Source organism: Humulus lupulus, chromosome 1, assembly GCF_963169125.1.
Source record: "Humulus lupulus chromosome 1, drHumLupu1.1, whole genome shotgun sequence".
NCBI lineage: Eukaryota > Viridiplantae > Streptophyta > Magnoliopsida > Rosales > Cannabaceae > Humulus > Humulus lupulus.
Window position 1 is genome coordinate 105,521,313 of NC_084793.1, and position 18,763 is coordinate 105,540,075.

At 38.1% G+C, this 18,763-nt stretch overlaps 1 non-coding gene across 1 annotated transcript; it reads right to left on the reverse strand.

Moving 5' to 3' along the window:
* Window positions 1-10,774: 10,774 nt before the first annotated feature.
* LOC133813050 (small nucleolar RNA R71) lies at window positions 10,775-10,881 on the reverse strand. The gene has a single exon (XR_009884096.1). It is a non-coding gene; the product is annotated as a small nucleolar RNA R71 (small nucleolar RNA).
* Between the last annotated feature and the right edge of the window lie 7,882 nt (window positions 10,882-18,763).

Here is an 18,763-nt window from a genome sequence, read left to right on the forward strand (position 1 = left end):
GAACTAAACCATGTCTAAGGTCTTAATACTTCTGGATACAACCAAGTTCGCGACATGAAATTAACTAGTCAAGCCATTAAGCATATGCCTCGATTTAAAAAGCACTCCCTACAACTATGTAAGTGTATAAAAACATTGAAAGTTTAAAAACACTGTAATAATTAATAGAAGCGAGATAGCATAAAGATTATGCATAAAAAACATATGTAAATTGAAAATGAGGATAATTAACCTAGAACCACGCCGTAAGGCAATTGTCTTGGCCTAATCGGCTTAATTACAAGGGATAGAAATATCCCCAACAAAAAAATATATATCAAAACAAACAAAGAAGATCCTCTCAACCCTAAGCTCCCGCAACATGCCCTAAAGATGAGACCTCATCTTCCCTGCCATCTCCATCAGCTCCGGATGCTGTGTCAACCATCTCAGTGAGCTCCTTCACCAATAGGTCCTAGAATTTGGCGAGATAACCCCCCAGAGATCGTTATCTAGAAAAGATAAGTCTCCGTACAGGTTAAAACACAAGATCCGGAACAACATCTTTTCCAGTGAATCCTCCAGCTCGTTGTCGACCCCTTGCACCTTAAGCTTCAGCTCCTTGATCTGGTTGTCGTCCTCCTTGGCCTTTAGCCGGAGCCACTCAACCTCGTTTTGCAGCTGGTCGCGGCTTAGGATCACTTCTAAAGCTTGCACGTTGGCTATCTTTTTGTTATTTTGGGAGGTCTCCAGGTCTGCTTTGACCCCCTCGAGCTCCTTCGCAATTTGTTCACCCTTAATGAGGGTAGAACGAACCCACTCTACGGTCTAGATCTGGACGAAGCAAGACTACATTAGTATTCAAATAAGGAGTTAGCTCGTAAAAATATGGGGAACTCAAAAAGAAAAAATAAATGAACTTATGGTTACGGACATCCCCAATTCAGAGTCGAGGATAGTGGTGATAGGGGTTCCTTCAATTGCCTCCAGCTATTTGGAGGTGACCTAGCTGATATGCCCAACCACGTGCCTAGTGATCCCTTGGAGCGGACCTCGCAAATGCTCTGGATGCTTGCCCATTTCGATGTGGGGAGTAGGTAGTGCGACAGGTAGAGCTTCAGCTTGGATGACCTAGGGGATATAGGACACGTTTCAGGGAGCTGGAGGAGGAGCATTTTTTATTGTGATCATGGAAGGCCAGGGTTGTTGCTGGGAAGAGGCGGTCTCGTTGGCCTTCTCTGGAGTTCCCGTTGGAACTCCAGCTCTGGGAGTGTTTTTCTTAGAAATCTGTCGCCTCTAGATAACATGGTCATAACTATTGAAGGCATTCTTTAGGTTCATGTCTTCTTAAAATAGATGAACAAAAAAGTTATACAAATTCTAACTATGAAAATAACAAGAAGTAATAGTAGAAGAGTTCTACCCTCCGTAATAAAGGAAACTATAATTATTAGCTCCGGATTAGGGACTGGGATAATTATGACTGAGACCCCTAACTCTTGAATTGTTCGGGGTGGAGGAGACTCTAACAAAATTAATTCGGGGACCTCTTTAGGTTAGGTCACTTCATCCGATCTGGGTTCATATTCAACTTCCCTAAAGCCAGGGGTAAGGGCGTTGCATTCTAGGGTATACCCAGGTCGGAGATTGGTACCATACTGCTAAAAAATGGTGGACCTAAAGTGGAAGGTGTTATCTACAACTACTGTATACTTAGGGTAGGCCAGATCGTGGCAGAGGATCAGGTGGTCGATGCATTGTTGCAGCATGATGTACAGGTTCAGGCCCTCTTGGTGCCTAGCCACGACCTTCCTTAGATCATGTCGGGCAAATATAAAGCTGGAAAATTTTGATGTTTCAGTTACCTTGGTCGGAGGTACTGGTTGCTGCCCCCGACTCTGCATGACCTTGGTTATTATTTTGTTCGCCATGTACATCATTTCTCCCGCGCACCAGAGGCACAATCTCCTTTTCTTCCTCGACCTCCTCAACAACGATCAATAGCCTCTGAGGACCTTGAGGTTTAATAGCCAAGGACATACCCTCCTTGATCAGTTTCCATGCCACCATGGTGGCATCATTCACTACTGCCAGATATTCCTTCTCGACAACAGGAGCATTAGCTTGGGTTTGTTACTGACCCAAGCAGACTTAAGACGCCTCAGACCTCTTTTAAATAGCTGCATAAGAGAATAACTTGATTAGAATAAGTAAACACATAGCAATAAAAACTCGAACAAGGGTAAAGGCAAGAATACTTACGATGACGGTTAAGGTAGCGGTGCTCGTAGGTATGGAACAAGTTTGACATAAAGAACCGGTCCTTGTAATCATTTGGATGGCTCAGAGGTCAATGATGCTAGTATATTTGGGAAACTGGGTGAGGTAATAGAAACTCTCACCTTCGGTCTTGGTGTTGGGGTTGGCCTTCAAGAAGAAAAAATACAAAATATCCTCTAGAGTGGGATCGTCCCACTCCTTCTTAAGGAATAAGTACTTAAGCCCCGGAAGGAGGCGATAAGTGTTTGGGGGGAGCTGGAAATAGCTAGCTTAACGAAGTACACAAAATTTGTGAAGTGCGAGCTCAGCGGAAGGAATGGACATGCCTTCCGGTGCTATAGGAAGGAGTGATGTATTTTAGGCTTGACCGACCCTAAGGTGGCATTCTCTAAGTTAAGTCATGAATTCTGAAATAATGGATTACACTTACAAAGATGCAATTAAGCTTTTGCAGTGGATAATTGCATCTTGACCAAACTGGCAGTACTTTATTTTTAAAAGGGAAAATAAAGAGTTATTTTGAGTTTTAAATTATAAAAATAAGATTGTCATATAAGCTATTTGAATTTAACTTGACTGACCCTAAGGCAGCACTTTATTGGTTGGGTAGTTTTATTGTGGAAAAGTAAATGTTTATTTATGTGTTTTAATTGTTGCATTCATGCATCATATTTACTTCCCGAATAATTGATATTTTTCAAATAGTAATATTATTGTATTTTATTTCGTTTAGTAAAAATTTCTAAAAACGACTGTAATATAGGGATTGAACTTAATGATTAAAATATAGCATTTTTGAGACATGATATCAATATATTATTGCTAAGATAAAACTTGATGGAAGCTGTTAAAATACCACTAATTAAAGAACCCCCAATAGAAGCTTCAGTGAATGATCACTTTGTGTATGCCAAGTGATTGGGGATAAATCATATGACAATGTATTATTTTCTTCAATCAGTAAATATAGAGACCAAAAACAAAACCTTAAATCTACATATGATAAATGGGAGGACATCCATGCTACATATGGACACATATATGATAAGTGGTTTTATAAGAATGAAACTCTATCGAGCAAGCTTGAATAATTGCTAAAATTACGAAGAATAAGAAAGGTAAATATGATTTATTCATTCTTATAACTAAGTGGAAAAATATATGTCATCTTGAATTTTACACTCAAGGTCCACTAACAATTTTTATTCTTCTATGCTGATAATTGAATCTTATAATTCAAAGAAGGCTACAAATGATGTTCATGAAGTCAAAGAGAGAGAAAACATCTAGTTCAAGAAAGCGTTAAAGAAAGTCCATTTATTTAAAAATTCTTTTGTTATTAATAAAAGAAAACTTTATTATTATTTGAGCAATGTTTTAGTTTGTTTCTTTTAGTATTTTTATTTTTATTGCATGTATTGACTTTAGAATAATTTATTTATAATTTGATTATTCTTAATTTTTCTTTAGACATGAATTGAATATTCGGACTTTAAAAACACTTTCATGAAAATTGAAACAAATTCTTAAGAACTCAGAATTATTCAAAGTAGCAAAACCACAAGGAAACAAAAGACAAAAAGTTTCAAAGGAGGATGACACATATCTTTGGCATCTTAGACTTGGTCATATAGGTCTAGATAGGATAAACCGATTAACAAAAGATGGATCTTTGAGAGAACTAAGAGTTGGAACTCTTCCGATTTGTGAATCCTGTCTAGAAGGAAAAATGACCAAACATCTTTTCTCAGCGAAAGGCAATAAAGCTAAAGAACCTTTAGAGCTTGTACACAACGATGTCTATGGTCCAATCAATGTACAAGCAAGAGGTGGGTATGAGTGCTTAATCACTTTTTTTGACGATTACTCAAGATATGGTCATACTTACTTAATGGTCAAGAAATCTGAAACCTTTAGTAAGTATCAAGAATTCAAAGTTGAGGCTGAGAAGCAATTAGGTAAGACTCTTAAGACAATTCGATCTGATCGAGGTGGAGAATATTTGGATTTAGAATTCAAAGATTTCTCGCCGGAGCATGGTATTCTATCCCAACTCACAGCACTAGGAATGCCACAACAAAATGGTGTTTTTGAAAGAGGAAACATGACCTTTTTAGACATGGTCAGGTCTATGTTAAGCTATTCTTCACTTCATCTCTCATTCTGGGGATGTACACTTCAAACGGCGACTTAAATTTTGAATTTAGTCCCATCAAAAACCATAAGCAAAGCACCACTGGAACTGTGGAATGAAAACAAACCTAGTTTGCACCATTTTCGCATTTGGGGTTGTCCTGCTCATGTTCTTAGATCTAAATCAGGTAAACTTGATTCAAGGTCTAAAGTGTGCATTTTTTGTGGGCTACGCTCCAGATACAAGAGGCAGTTACTTCTATAGTCCCAAGGACTAAATGATATTTGTTTTAACAAATGTGACATTCCTTGAACACGACTACATGAAAAACTATAAACCTCGAAGCAAAGTAGTTTTGTAGGAACTCACAGCTGATAAGATTCCATCACCTTCATCTTCATCATTAAATGATAAACGAAAAACCGAGGAAACCACTATTCATGGAAAAGAAACCCTGGTGCGACGTCGTAGTGGGAGGATTGTAAGACAACCTGTTTGCTACGAACATGAGGCACATGTCCTAGTTTCTGATACAGACAAGGATGATCCATTAACCTTTAAAGAGGCAATGGATTATCCTAAAAAGGAGAAATGACAAGAAGCCATGAACGAAGAAATGGAATCTATGTATTCCAATTCTGTCTGAGAACTTGTAGATCCACTTGAAGATGTTAGGCCCATTGGGTGAAAATGGATATACAAGAAGAAAAGAGGTGTAGATAGGAAAGTGGAGACTTTCAAAGCAAGGCTAGTAGCCAAAGGCTACACTCAAAGAGAAAGTGTTGATTATGAAGAAACTTTTCTCCTATAGCCATTCTTAAATCCATTCGCATCCTCTTATCAATAGCTGCCACCTACGACTATGAGATATGGAAAATGGATGTCAAGACAACTTTTCTGAATGGCTGTCTTGATGAAAGTATCAAGAATGGGGAAGATCAAAACGTATGTAAGTTACTGAAATCCATTTATGGATTAAAGCAAGCATCTATATCTTAGAATATCACATTTGATGAAACAACTAAAGCATATGGCTTCGAACAGAATGTCGACAAAGCATAATTGGATTCATATGGAAATTTAATTTAATATATGCGTGATTATGTGAAATATATGAGTTATATTATAATATGACTCCTTATAAATGCTTATGTGTATGAAATGTTCTTGTGGGCCCGTTTTCGTAAAAAAAATGGCATTTTCATAATTTTTTACTCGTTAAGGTATAATTGGAATTTTTTATGCTATGTAATTGAGAACACATTATATGTGGATATATTTGCGATACTCGAGTCGAGACTTTAGAGCAATTTGGCGAAAAATTCACAAAGGGGAGAAATAATCGGCTCGGGATGAGACAAGGGGTATTTTGGTAATTTTTGGTATATTGGGAATTATTAGAACATTGGTGAGGATAATATTAGTATTTGGAAGATTAGTGGAATTAATTGTGAATTTAAGATGTTAATTGGGGTTTAGTGGAATTGGTGGCAAAATGACCAATTTACCCTTGGGGAATGCTTTGAAGAGGGGTTAAAGAGTGAAGGTATTATGGTATTTTGATCTGTTTGGTTGAGATGTTGGCTGAGTTACGCAGCTCATGATTTTGGGGCAAGGTCACTTTGGTTTTGGGTGGTCTTTTCAAGCATTTCCTCAAAAAACAACATTAAATCTAGGGGCCATTTTTGTTGGGAGTCTTGGGGATTTTGGAAGGTTTGGTGCACCAAATTGGAAATTGGAACTGTTGGGGGTAGCATCCTTTGGCATCAAATTCAGATTCATAATTCAAAAGTTAGTTCTTGGCTAGTGCTTCATTTCTTAGGTTTGTCATGGATTTTGAATGTATTGATATCTAAGTTAAAATTTGTAGGTTTAGATTATGATTTTGAGGAAAAGGATTTGTTTGTAACTTTCTAGGAGATTCGAACACCATTGAGGTTGTGGATTATGTTGGGGTTCTCAGATTTGAAGAGGGTGAGCTTGAGTTCAAAGCTCAAAGTTACAAATATGGATATCTTGATGTTTTGTGTGTACTTTGTTGAATTTGGAGTAAGTGTGAACTTAGATTTGATTTTGTTGATAAATATGAGGTTTTTTTGTGGTCATAAACTTGTTAGAAATTCAGTTTTGGGTTAATTTATGTGTCTATGAGCGCAGGGGAAATCATGGTTAATGAATGGGGGAAGAACACATTGGTTTCTGGGTATTTTTGGGTTTCTAGCGACTTAGCGCGGCTGCGCTAGTATCCCAGAAAAGGTGAAATTTGGTTTGGGGTTGGATTTCGAGATGAGGGACGTGATCGCGCTAGGGGTTGACATGACCACGCCACTGCCTGGGAAAGCCCAATTTTTCTATGGGTGGGACTGCGTTAGGGGCAGGCACGACCGTGCCAAGTGCCCTAAAAAGATGTTTTTGTTAATTTTTTGGATGACTTTTGAAGGCTCAGGAATTCATTTTGGGGGCCCACTTGGGGCTCGAGGAACGTTTTTAGTACCCCGTTTCATGGGAACAATGATTCTAAGAGTTAGGGTTTGGATTGGAACTCGAGATCTGGGGTTGGTTCCTGATACATATAGATTTATGTTGTGATTAGATTTTCGCAGGGCTCGGGTTCGGGATCGCACTTGAGGCCGCATCATCATTTGCAAAAAGCTCTAGGTAAGAAAATTGCTCCCATGTCGAAATTATGGCTTGAGCCCCCTGTGATTGAACATGGCTATAACTCTATTCTGAAATGTTTGGTTGAGTATGTATAAATGTGTTGTACATAGTTATATTGTGTATGCAATGTATGTTTGTTTATATTTGGAAGTGCGGTACACACTAGTACGACCCTATGGCCGCTTGAAAAGAGACTGGAACGCCAGTTACGCATGTCTGACTCGATATCCTTCTGAACAACGCAAGTGCGATGCACACTTGGGTGGCTCTATGGCCGCATAAATAGAGTGAATATTCTTGAGTGTTGTTTATAATTATTAAGCATGTTGTTTATAATTATAATTTGTTGATTGTATATTTGCTTAATTGTGTTTTCTTGTTGGGCTTTGGCTCACGGGTGCTACGTGGTGTAGGTAAGGGCAAGGGGAAGCTAGAACAACATTGAGTTGGAGAGCTTCAGGGGCGGCGTGTACATAGGCAGCGTGCTCGACAGACACGGTTGAGACTTCTTTTGGAAGTAGAGTTTAGTGGTTTTATCGCTTAGGACGGCTACTATGTACCTTGCTTATTTTCACTTGTATTAGTTATAAACTTTTTACTTTGCGATCCTGTGTACATAACAATTCTTTTAATGAAAAGTAGTATTCGTTTGACCAAGAACTTTTATACCAAATTTTTAATTAACCCTAATTACACATTTTAGTTCAAAAGACACGCTTAAAGAGTTTAGCACAATTTTAAACACATAGTGTAACGATCCTAGTTTATTAGGGTGTTATAAGAAGGAGGGGTCACTGAGGATGTTTTTTGACTTTAGAAAGTTGGATAAGTTGACCATCAAGAACAAGTATCTGCTACCAAGGATCGATGGCCTGTTTCACCACTTGCAAGGTAAGACGGTGTTTTCAAAGATTGATCTCGATCTGGTTATCACCAACTAAGGATCAAAGAAGATTATATCCCGAGGACAACTTTTTGCACGAGGTATGGGAATTATGAGTTCTTAGTCATGTCATTTGGATTGACTAATGCCCCAGTAACATTTATGGATCTGATGATTAGAGTGCTCAAGGATTATTTGGATAGATTCGTGATTCGCTTCATCGATGACATCTTGGTTTATTCTCAGTGAAAAATAGAGCATGAGAAGCATCTCCGGTTGGTACTATGGAGACTAAGGGTGCATCGGTTGTATGCCAAGTTCAAGAAGTATGGATTCTGGTTACCTCAGGTGACATTCCTCGGTCACATTGTTAGTAAAGAAGGGATTAAGGTGGATCTGGCCAAGATTGAGGCAGTCAGGGAATTGCCAAGGCCAAGAAGTGCCTGAGAGATTAGAAGTTTTCTCTGATTGGCAGGGTATTATTGGTGTTTCATAGAAGAGTTCTCAAGAATTGCTACACCATTGACAGAGTTAACACGCAAAAACCTGAAGTTTGCATGGTCAGACAGATGTGAGAACAACTTCCAGGAGTTGAAGCGATGATTGATCACTACTCCGATATTGAGTCTTCCTTCAAAGAAGAAGAAGTTTGTGGTATATTGTGATGCATCGAGACAAGGATTAGGCTGTGTTCTTATGCATGCTGGGAAGGTGATTGCCTATGCATCATAATAGTTAAGGGACTATGAATAGTGATACTCTACTCATGACTTGGAGTTGGCAGTAGCGGTATTTGCAGTGAAGGTGTGGTGACACTATTTATATGGAGAGAAGTATGAGATATCCAGAGGCTACAACAGCCCTGCTGGTTTCTGATGCTCTGCCTTGACCTGTTGACAGGTCAAGCACCTTGCTGCGTACTCAGTAACATCCCTCTTCGTCCCAGGCCACCAATATAAAACTTTCAGATCCTGGTACATCTTTGTGGTGCTTGGATGTAGAGAATAAGTGGTAGTATGAGATTCATCCAAAATCTCACGTTTGATCTCAGTGTCCATCGAAATGCAGATATGATCCTTGTATCTCAATAAGCCCATGCCTGACATTGTGTAGTCCTTAGTTACTCCAGCTAGGACATCCCCTCGGATCTACCCTAACTATGGAGAAGTCAACAAATTTTCCTTAATCCTCTCCAAAAGCGTAAATGATAAACGAATTTTAGACTCGTTTTATCTATGCGTTTTTAGGTAGAGTATTAGGTGTTTAGTTTTATTTTATTTTATTTTACGCTTGTTTTTGTATGTTTTTAGGTGTAGAAGGGCATAGGTGAGTTAGGTGTGGAAACATCGTGGAAAAATCGACAAAAGGACAAAAATTGGTGGAAAACAGTGTTTCGGAGCACTTTTTGCGACCGCATGAAGACGACTCTGCAACCGCAATTCCAGAAAAGTTGGGCATTTCTAGGGTATTCCTGTTTATGGATTTCTTAATGATGAACATGAAATAATTTTATTTTCTAGGGTTTTTAATGTAATCACTTGGATCTTTATTATTTTCGATGAGGATTTCATGGTTTTTCCTTCACTTATATTCTAAATTATTTGATCTGTTCTTAATGCTTGTGCATGCTTGATCACCATTTGCATGATTTATGATTTTGATTCGAAATCTGAAAAGTGAGAATTGATTTGCTATGATTGAATAATCACAATTTTCATATTGGATGAAAATACCTATATGAATTGTGTAGTTTTAGGATTATTGTGTTCAATGCCTTTTATGCGTTTGAATTTATCACAAGAATGTAGAAAATTCACATGTAAATTGAGTTCTTTGTTTCTTGAAAAAGAGTAAGAATTGTTTTTGTTAATCTGCTATTAGTTTAGGAAGAAGAACTGTGAAGTCTGATTAGCAAAATAATAAAGTGAAAAGTTGATGAAATTAAAATCCCTAGTTTTGTTATTTATTTTTGAAGTTTTTTACAATTATTTGCTTTCTTTCATAGTGTTATTTTATGTTTATTGCTTTTGTTATTTTAATATTTTTGGAACCAATTTATTGTTGACCAAATAGAAATAGAAAATTAATTTGTTGGTAATTAGTAAATAAATCTCCATGGGAATGATCTTTATTAATCATTGTATTACTTGTGTCAATTACGTATACTTACGTATCAATTTTACACAACAAGTTTTTGGCGCCGTTGTCGGGATTGATTTTTATTAATATCAATACAATTAATTCTCATTCTTATTTGGTTTTTCTGTGTTAATTGTCTCTAACTGTTGTGTTTGAGAATCTTAATTTCAGGTACCAATTGGTATATACAACGTAGAGGGACTGACAATCTTTTGCCCATTAATACTGAAATTTAGAGGACTTGCAGACAGAACATAAAGCAGAAACGGTTAGTAGAGATAGTCCAACATCAGTGCAATGCGTTGAATGGGGACATTGCTAAGCCAACAGTTCGCACACTCAGAGACTACGTACCCCCCACTGTTACTGGAGTACAATCATGCATCCAATCGCCGACAGTTGCAGCCAATAATTTTGAAATTAAGCCGACGATTCAGCAAATGGTTCAGTCTACAGTCCAGTTTGGTGGACTCTCTACTAAGGATCCCAATACACACATAACCAATTTCCTGGAGTTGTGTGGAACTTTTAAATATAATGGGTTCACTGATGACGCTATTAGACTGAGATTGTTCCCGTTCTCACTGCGAGATAGTGCTAAAAGTTGATTGAACTCTCTTCAAGCCAATTTAATCACTACGTGGGAGGCATTAGCTCTGAAATTTCTTGCTAAATTTTTTCCTCCATCCTTGGCTGCAAATTTAAGAGGGGAAATTAATAACTTCTCTCAATTGCATGGAGAGTCTCTTTATGATGCATGGGAGAGGTTTAAGGAGCTTTTGAGGAAGTGTCCTCATCATGGGATTGAAAAATGGATGTTAGTCCATAATTTTTACAACGGTTTGTGTGGGACGACTCGCACTATTATTGACGCTGCAGTAGGTGGTGCTTTCATGAGAAAGAGTGCTAATGAGGCCTATGAATTGCTTGAAGAAATGGCCATAAATAACTATCAGTGGCCTAGTGAACGGGATAGAAATAAGAAGGTAGTTGGTATGCATGAGCTGGATGCTATTATTGCTCTCACTGCTCAGGTTGCATCATTGACCAAGCAACTGCAAAAAAATTCTATGGCCACTCAAGTTATGCAAATCCAAGCGGCACGTCATAATTGTGGTGGTTTTCACCCATCTGAGCAGTGCATGAACAATTCCATTCCCATGGAACAGGCGAACATGATGGAAAATTTCAATAAGCAAGCTAATTATCCATTCTCAAACCTGTTCAACCAAGGGTGGAGAAATCAGCCTAATTTTGAATGGATAAATAATCAAGGTCCTCAAAAAATTCAACAGCCTATGCTTCAAGCTCCACCTCAGGCACCATTACAACCACCAGTACTACCTGTTTCTCAAGAGAAGACAAATGAGTTACAAGCTGCACTGTTAACTCTGATAAACTCTCAATCTCAATTTATGACAGAAATTCGCTCATCCATCAGGAATCTTGAGATGCAAGTTGGTCAGTTGACAAATATGTTACAAAGTAGGCCTCAAGGAAATTTTCCATGTAATACAGAGGTGAATCCTAAAGAGCAATGCTATGCAATGTCTTTGAGGAGTGGGACGAAGTTGGAAGAGTCAGTCAAGAAGTCTATACCTGCACCAATATTTGAAGTTGAGAATGAGGGTAAGGTAGAAGAAGAGGTTATTGACGACCTTAAGAAGAAGTAGTCACCAGTGAGCTATGAGCACCACATCAAGATTCAATATCCTCAACGACTTCAAAAGAAGACACTTGACAAGCAGTTTTCGAAGTTTCTAGACATTTTTTGAAACTTCACATTAACATACCTTTTGTCGAGGCACTTGAATAAATGTCAAGCAATGTGAAGTTTATGAAGGAAATCTTGTCAAAGAAAAAGAAGTTGGAGGATTATGAGACAGTGGCACTTACTGAGGAGTGCAGTGCTATTTTACAGAAGAGACTACCTCCCAAGCTTAAAGATACGGGTAGTTTCATGATTCCTTGCTCAATAAGAGATACTGTTATGACCAAGGCCTTATGTGATTTAGGGGCTAGTGTAAATTTAATGCCCTTATCTATTTTTCGAAAGCTGAAATTGGGAGAAGCTCGCCCCACTACTGTGTCCTTACAAATGGTAGACCGCTCTGTTAAGCAACCTCGTGGAGTAATTGAAGATGTCTTAGTTAAGGTTGGTAAATTTATCTTCCCTGCTGATTTTATTATTCTAGATATGGAGTAAGATGCAAACATTCCCATTATTTTGGGAAGATCATTCTTAGCCATAGGGAGAGCACTAATTGATGTACAAAAGGGGGAGTTGAAGCTGCGAGTGCAAAACAAAGAGGTAACATTTAATGTTTTTGCAACAACTGATATTCCTACTTGTTGTAGAGTGGATGTGGTATGTAATGGTGGTAGTAATTTGGAAACCACCAAGAGAAAAACTAATGCTGAAATTGGTAGTCGAGAAGTTCGTCATTGTTTAAAATGGTTTTATAATGGGAAGGCTCAAAGGCTAGACGAGCGATGGAAGGCTCCGACGATTAGCAACATCAAAAGACGAGCTTTTGCTTATGACACTATGGCTCTAAAGGATGAGCGGGGTGGATTTGACTTGAGTTGATATTTAATGAAGGAAGTGAGTGTCCAGCTGGAGACGTTAAATAAAGCGCCATTGGGAGGCATCCCAAGTTCATTTAAATTTCTTTAAGTTTGTTAAGTTTTTAATTTATTTTAGTTGAAACAATTTTTATTTTTTTTAGTTAGTTTTTGTTTGATTTTAATTTTCCTGTAAATATTGTTAATTCTAGAATCGTGAAATACGTGAATTTTTTTTGAAAATGATGAAAAAAAGAAAGAAAGAAATTGTGGTTTTTGGAGTAGACTTGCAACCATAGGAACCACTTCCTATGGCCGCAACTCCAGTGGTCTAGGCCTATTGGTCAGCTTTGTACGACCGCATCAAGTATCTTGCGACCGCACGCGACGCCGTTGAAAAATCACCTAGGGGTTCAATCCTGCGACCGCAGGAAGGGTGTCCTGCGGCTGTAGGATCTCATTTTTAAAAAAAAAAATCGAAAAAAAAAACCCCAGACCATAAGCTAAAGGATGGACACTTTGGTTTCTCAGTTCCAGTAGCACCACTTATGGAGTGTCAATGTGGCGCAAAACCAATATGCTTACAACCAAGCCTTTGCCACTCATTTTGGCATTGACACTAGTGGATTTCCACCATAGCAACAACAACCTAACTTTGGGTATCCTCCACCTGAAGGGGATGATGAGGCAAGTCCTTCATCGTGAGTCGAGTCAGGTAAGTTTCCTTTCCTTAGCTTTTATTTAAACATTGGGGACAATGTTTTTGTTAATTTTGGGGAAGGTGGTATTATTTTAGTTATTTGTGTCAGGTTAGTTGAGTCAAGTTTCTGTTTAGTTTGGTGTTTTTTAAATTGTGTTTGGTTTTGTTTGTTAATTATGTTGCGTGTTAGGGTATCTAGAGAGTCTGTCGAATCAAGATAACAATGATTAGCTGATGAGAATATGAGAATGACTTGTAATATAATTCGAGAAAAATATATTTGATTGTAAAAAAATCTGTGTGCATGGTTTGACCACTTCTTTGGGTTACTTTAATTCATTGTAAAAATGAATATTTGATCATGATTGGTAAATTCTTGCATTCAAATGTATGTACCCTTCCTGAATTTTGAATGTGGAAAGAATGTATGAACAATTCTAGAACTTTCTTGCTTGTTATTTGAGGCAAAATCATAGACAATGCATGTGTTATGAAAATGATTTACGCAATTTTTTTTTTGGAATGTTTAATCCTTTCAAGCCAACCTTGATTAATTTATCCCTGGTTACCATTTTTGAGCCTAAAAGTATAACGTTTTATTGTTAAACACTTATTTTGAGCCTAATTGAACACTTTATTATTTTCCATTCCCTTAATCTATACCATGAGTATATAAATATATAAATGAGGATTGATTTGTAATGGGTGTTATTTTGTGATTTGGTTGTGACAATATAAAAATAAAATAAAAGATTGAGAGAAAAATGCGAAAAAAAATTTGAGATTGAAAATAAACTACACTTCTTATGTTTGTTCACATTGAAAAGCATAAGTTTGGGGAAGTGTAGTTAAAAAAACGAATATCTAGTGTGAATTTTTCTCAATCGTGGAAAATAAAGGGGAATTTGGGGTTGTTTGGATTATAATGTGGATATCAGGTTTGGTTTGTTTGTATTATATGCTTATGGTATATTTGAGCCAAAATGACTATCTTATCCTCTCAATACAAGCTTTAATAGACCTTTTGATTCTTGAACATGCATTGATTTATATTAGTGGAGAATAATAAGTTAGCAAGCATATGGAAATATGGGATTTGATGGATTGATGGTGAGAATTTGGCGTGTGTAAATTATTTTAAATGTGTGTTATTTATAATTCATGGTTTAGTGGACAAAAATGATCAATGGATTAGGGTAAGTTGAAGAAGTGGTTGGATTGAAAATCCGGATTACTTGTCAGTTATTTTTCGAGAATTATATATGCTTGTCATTCATTAATTTTGAGGCTTAAAAATTGTGGTTATCTTGATTTTTTTGTTTAGTTTGTCTTGAGTCTTGTTTTCTTTGCTTGAGGTTGAGAAAATGTTAAATTTGGGGAAAACTCGTTTATATATGTGTTTTTAGGTAGAGTATTAGGTGTTTAATTTTGTTTTGTTCTATTTTACGGTTGTGTTTTGTATGTTTTCAGGTGTAGAAAAGCATAGGTGAGTTAGGTGTGGAAACATGGTGGAAAAACCGACAAAAGGACAAAAATTGGTGGAAAACAGTGTTTCAGAGCACTTTCTGCAACCGCAGGAAGAGGACTCTGCGGCCGCAATTCCAGAAAAGTTGGGCATTTCTAGGGTATTCCTGCGACTGCAGGAATGCTATCTTGCGACCGCAGGATATTTCTAGAAATGTGAAAAGCGCATATTTTTAATGAAGGGTGTTTTGGTCATTTCATGTTGAGGAGAAATGCTAATCATGTTTAAATCACAATTTTGGAGAGGAAAATAGGCACTTTATGCAGACCTAGACTGGAGAAGAGGAATGAGATCACTTTGAAGAAGAGCTTGGATCTGCATAGAGTTATTTTCTTTTCTTTTTATCTTTACTTTATGTTAATTTCTTGTTTATGAATTTCTTAATGATGAACATGAACTAATTTTATTTTCTAGGGTTTTTAATGTAATCACTTGGATCTTTGTTATTTTCTATGAGGATTTCATGATTCTTTCTTCACTTCTATTCTAAATTATTTGATCTGTTCTTAATGCTTGTGAATGCTTGATCACCATTTGCATGATTTTTTATTTTGATTCGAAATCTAAAAAGTGAGAATTGATTATGTTATAATTGAATAATCACAATTTTCATATTGGATGAAAATACCTATATGAATTGTGTAGTTTTAGGATTATTGTGTTCAATTCACAGGAATGTGGAAAATTCGCATGTAAATTGAGTTCTTTGTTTCTTGAAAAAGAGTAAGAATCGTTTTTGTTAATCCGCTATTAGTTTAGGAAGAAGAATTGTAAAGTTTGATTAGCAAAATAATAAAGTGAAAAGTTGATGAAATTAAAATCCCTAGTTATGTTCTTTATTTTTGAAGTTTTTTACAATTATTTGCTTTCTTTCGTAGTGTTATTTTATGTTGATTGCATTTGTTATTTTAATATTTTTGGAACCAATTTATTGTTGACCAAATAGAAATAGAAAATTATTTTGTTGGTAATTAGTAAATCAATCTCTATGGGAATGATCTTTAGTTATCATTGTATTACTTGTGTTGATTATGTATACTTGTGTATCAATTTTAAACAACAGTAGACTGTAGGGTGGTGTTGGATGACTGGCCTACTACTAGCTCAATAAGCTCTAGTCATATCGTCAGCCAACTCCCTTGATATTTGCCTGGCACTATACAACTATCATGGACCCTTCTGACTTAAGGCATTTGCTACTATGTTGGGTTTCCCCGAGTGATAGAGGATCTCACAATCATAATCCTTTACCAGCTCTAACCAACATCTTTGCCTCATATTCAAATCCATCTGGGTGAAGAAGTGCTTTAAACTATTGTGGTCAGTGTATATCTCACACTTCTCACAATAAAAGTAGTGTCGCCACACCTTTAGTGCAAAAACCACTGCTGCAAGTTCCAGATCATGTATGGGGTACCTCTACTCATACTCCTTCAGCTGACATGATGCATAGGCAATCACCTTCCCTGTCTGCATAAGGACACAACCTAGGCCCTTCCTCGAGGCATCACAATAAACCACAAACTTGTCCTAATCTGTAGGATGACTCAGAATTGGAGCGGTGATCAAACTCATCTTTAGTTTCTGGAAGCTGTCTTCACACTTGTCTGGAACCTATTAGTGGTGATACAATCTTGGAAAACCCCTCCACAAAGCGTCTGTAATAACCTGTCAATCCCAAGAAACTTCTGATCTTTGAAGCGTTCTTCAACCTTGGCCAATCTCTAACCACCTCAATCTTCGACGTATCCACCTTAATTCCATCATTGCTAACTATGTGACCTAAGAAAGTCACTTGTGGCAACCAGAACTCACACCTCTTGAAATTCGCATACAACCTTTGTTCTCTCAATCTCTGTAGTACTAATCTGAGATGTTGCTCGTGCTCTATCTCTCATTGAGAGTATACGAGTATATCATCGATAAAGAAGATCAGAAACCGATCCATGTAATCTTTGAGCACCATGTTCATCAGATTCGTAATGTTGCTGGGGAATTAGTCAGTCCAAATGACATCATCAAAAACTCATAATGCCCATACCTGGTGCAAAAAGTTGTCTTCGGTATATCCTCCTCCCTGATCCTCAGCTGGTGATAACCCTATCGAAGATCTATCTTGGAGAATTACGTCCTACCCTGTAACTGATCAAATAGATCATCAATCCTTGGCAGAGGGTACATGTTCTTGATATTCAACTTGGTCAGTTCCCTATAGTCGATGCTCATCCTTAGAGAACCTTTTTTCATCTTCACGAAGAGAACTGGTGCGCCCCATGGCGAGAAACTGGTGTTGATAAAATCCATGTCTAGTAACTCCTGTAATTGAACCTTTAGTTCCTTCGGCTTTACTGGAGTCATCCTATAAGGTGCCCTAGACACTGGCTATGTCCCTGGCGCCAATTTGTTCACAAACTCTATCTCCTAGTGTGGAGGTAACCCTGGCAGATCCTCAGGAAACACATCTAGAAATTCACAAACTAATTTGGTCTGTCCTAGTCCCACTGGTATGACATGAGTGGTATCCACTACACTAGCTAAGAACCACATGCATCCCCCCTACAATAGGTCTCTAGCTCTAAGTACAGATATCATAGGTATACGAGGTCCATGCACCGTGCCAACGAATACAAAGGGGTCCTCTTGCAATCTATCATTGCTCCTACTTCTCTAGTCAGTCCATACCCATAATTATATCAAAATCAGTCATAACCAACTCCACCAAGTCAACTGACAACTTCCTGCCATCCACTATCACTGGTAGTGATCTAACACATCTCCTGGAAACTACTAACTCCCCAGTAGGTAGCATAGTACCAAACCCCACAGTATAAAAGTCACATGGTCTACATAATCCATCTATAATCCTACTAGCAACAAAGAAGCGTGTAGCACCTGAGTCAATCAAAATAGTATAAAGGGTTCCAGCTCCAGAAATCTGATCTATAACCACAGAGGGACTAGCCTCGGCCTTTGCCTAGGTCAAGGTGAACACTCGAGCTGGCGTCAGGTTGTCCACCTTCTTGGGCTCTTCTTTTCTAGCTTTCAAGCAATCCTTCTTCAGGTGTCCCACACTCCTGTAGATGAAGCAGGCCTTTGCCCGACATTCTCCAATATGGCGCTTCCTACACCGAGTACACTCTGGAAATGATTTCCCGGTCTCACCGCTACCCTGGCGACTTATCTGTATACCTTGTGGCCTTCTCTCTGGCCCTGGAGTTGAAACTGTATTTGGAGTCTCTCATTGGTCATTGGCCCTCCGCCCCTACCAAAACCTACAAATGGAGGTCCCAGCCTCCTAGAATCCCTTCTGGCTGTATTCTCATGCCAGATCTAGTTCTCTGCGCTCTCAATTGTAAGCGCCTTCTCCACAACCTGTGCATAGGTAGTCAATCCTGGCACAATAGTAGTATGAACATCCCGGGCTATCATAGGCTGTAGCCCTTAGAGAAACCTCTCTCTTCTAGTCCCATCAGTGGGCACTAGATCCCCGAAAAACTTTTCCAATATGTTGAACTTCAGGGCATAATCAATCACTGCCATGTTACCTTAAAGTAACTTACAGAACCCCTCAGCCTTCGCAGCTCTAACTGTGTCATTGTAGTATTTCTCACTGAACAGAGTTCTGAATTCTTCCCATTCCATAGTGTTTAGTGCCCTGGTCTGGGATACCACCTCCCACCATATTCGAGCATCCTCCTGAAACATGTAAGTGGCACATGCCACTCTCTCATTACCACCTACCCTCATGAAATTCTGGATTGTTGTTATCATGGTCATCCATTGTTCAGCCTTCAGTGGGTCTGAGCTGCCCACAAAAACTGGAGGGTGCTATTTCCTAAACCTCTCAAATAAGGGTTACCATCTATCTTCCCCTGCCTGGGGCTGTACCGCCGCTGG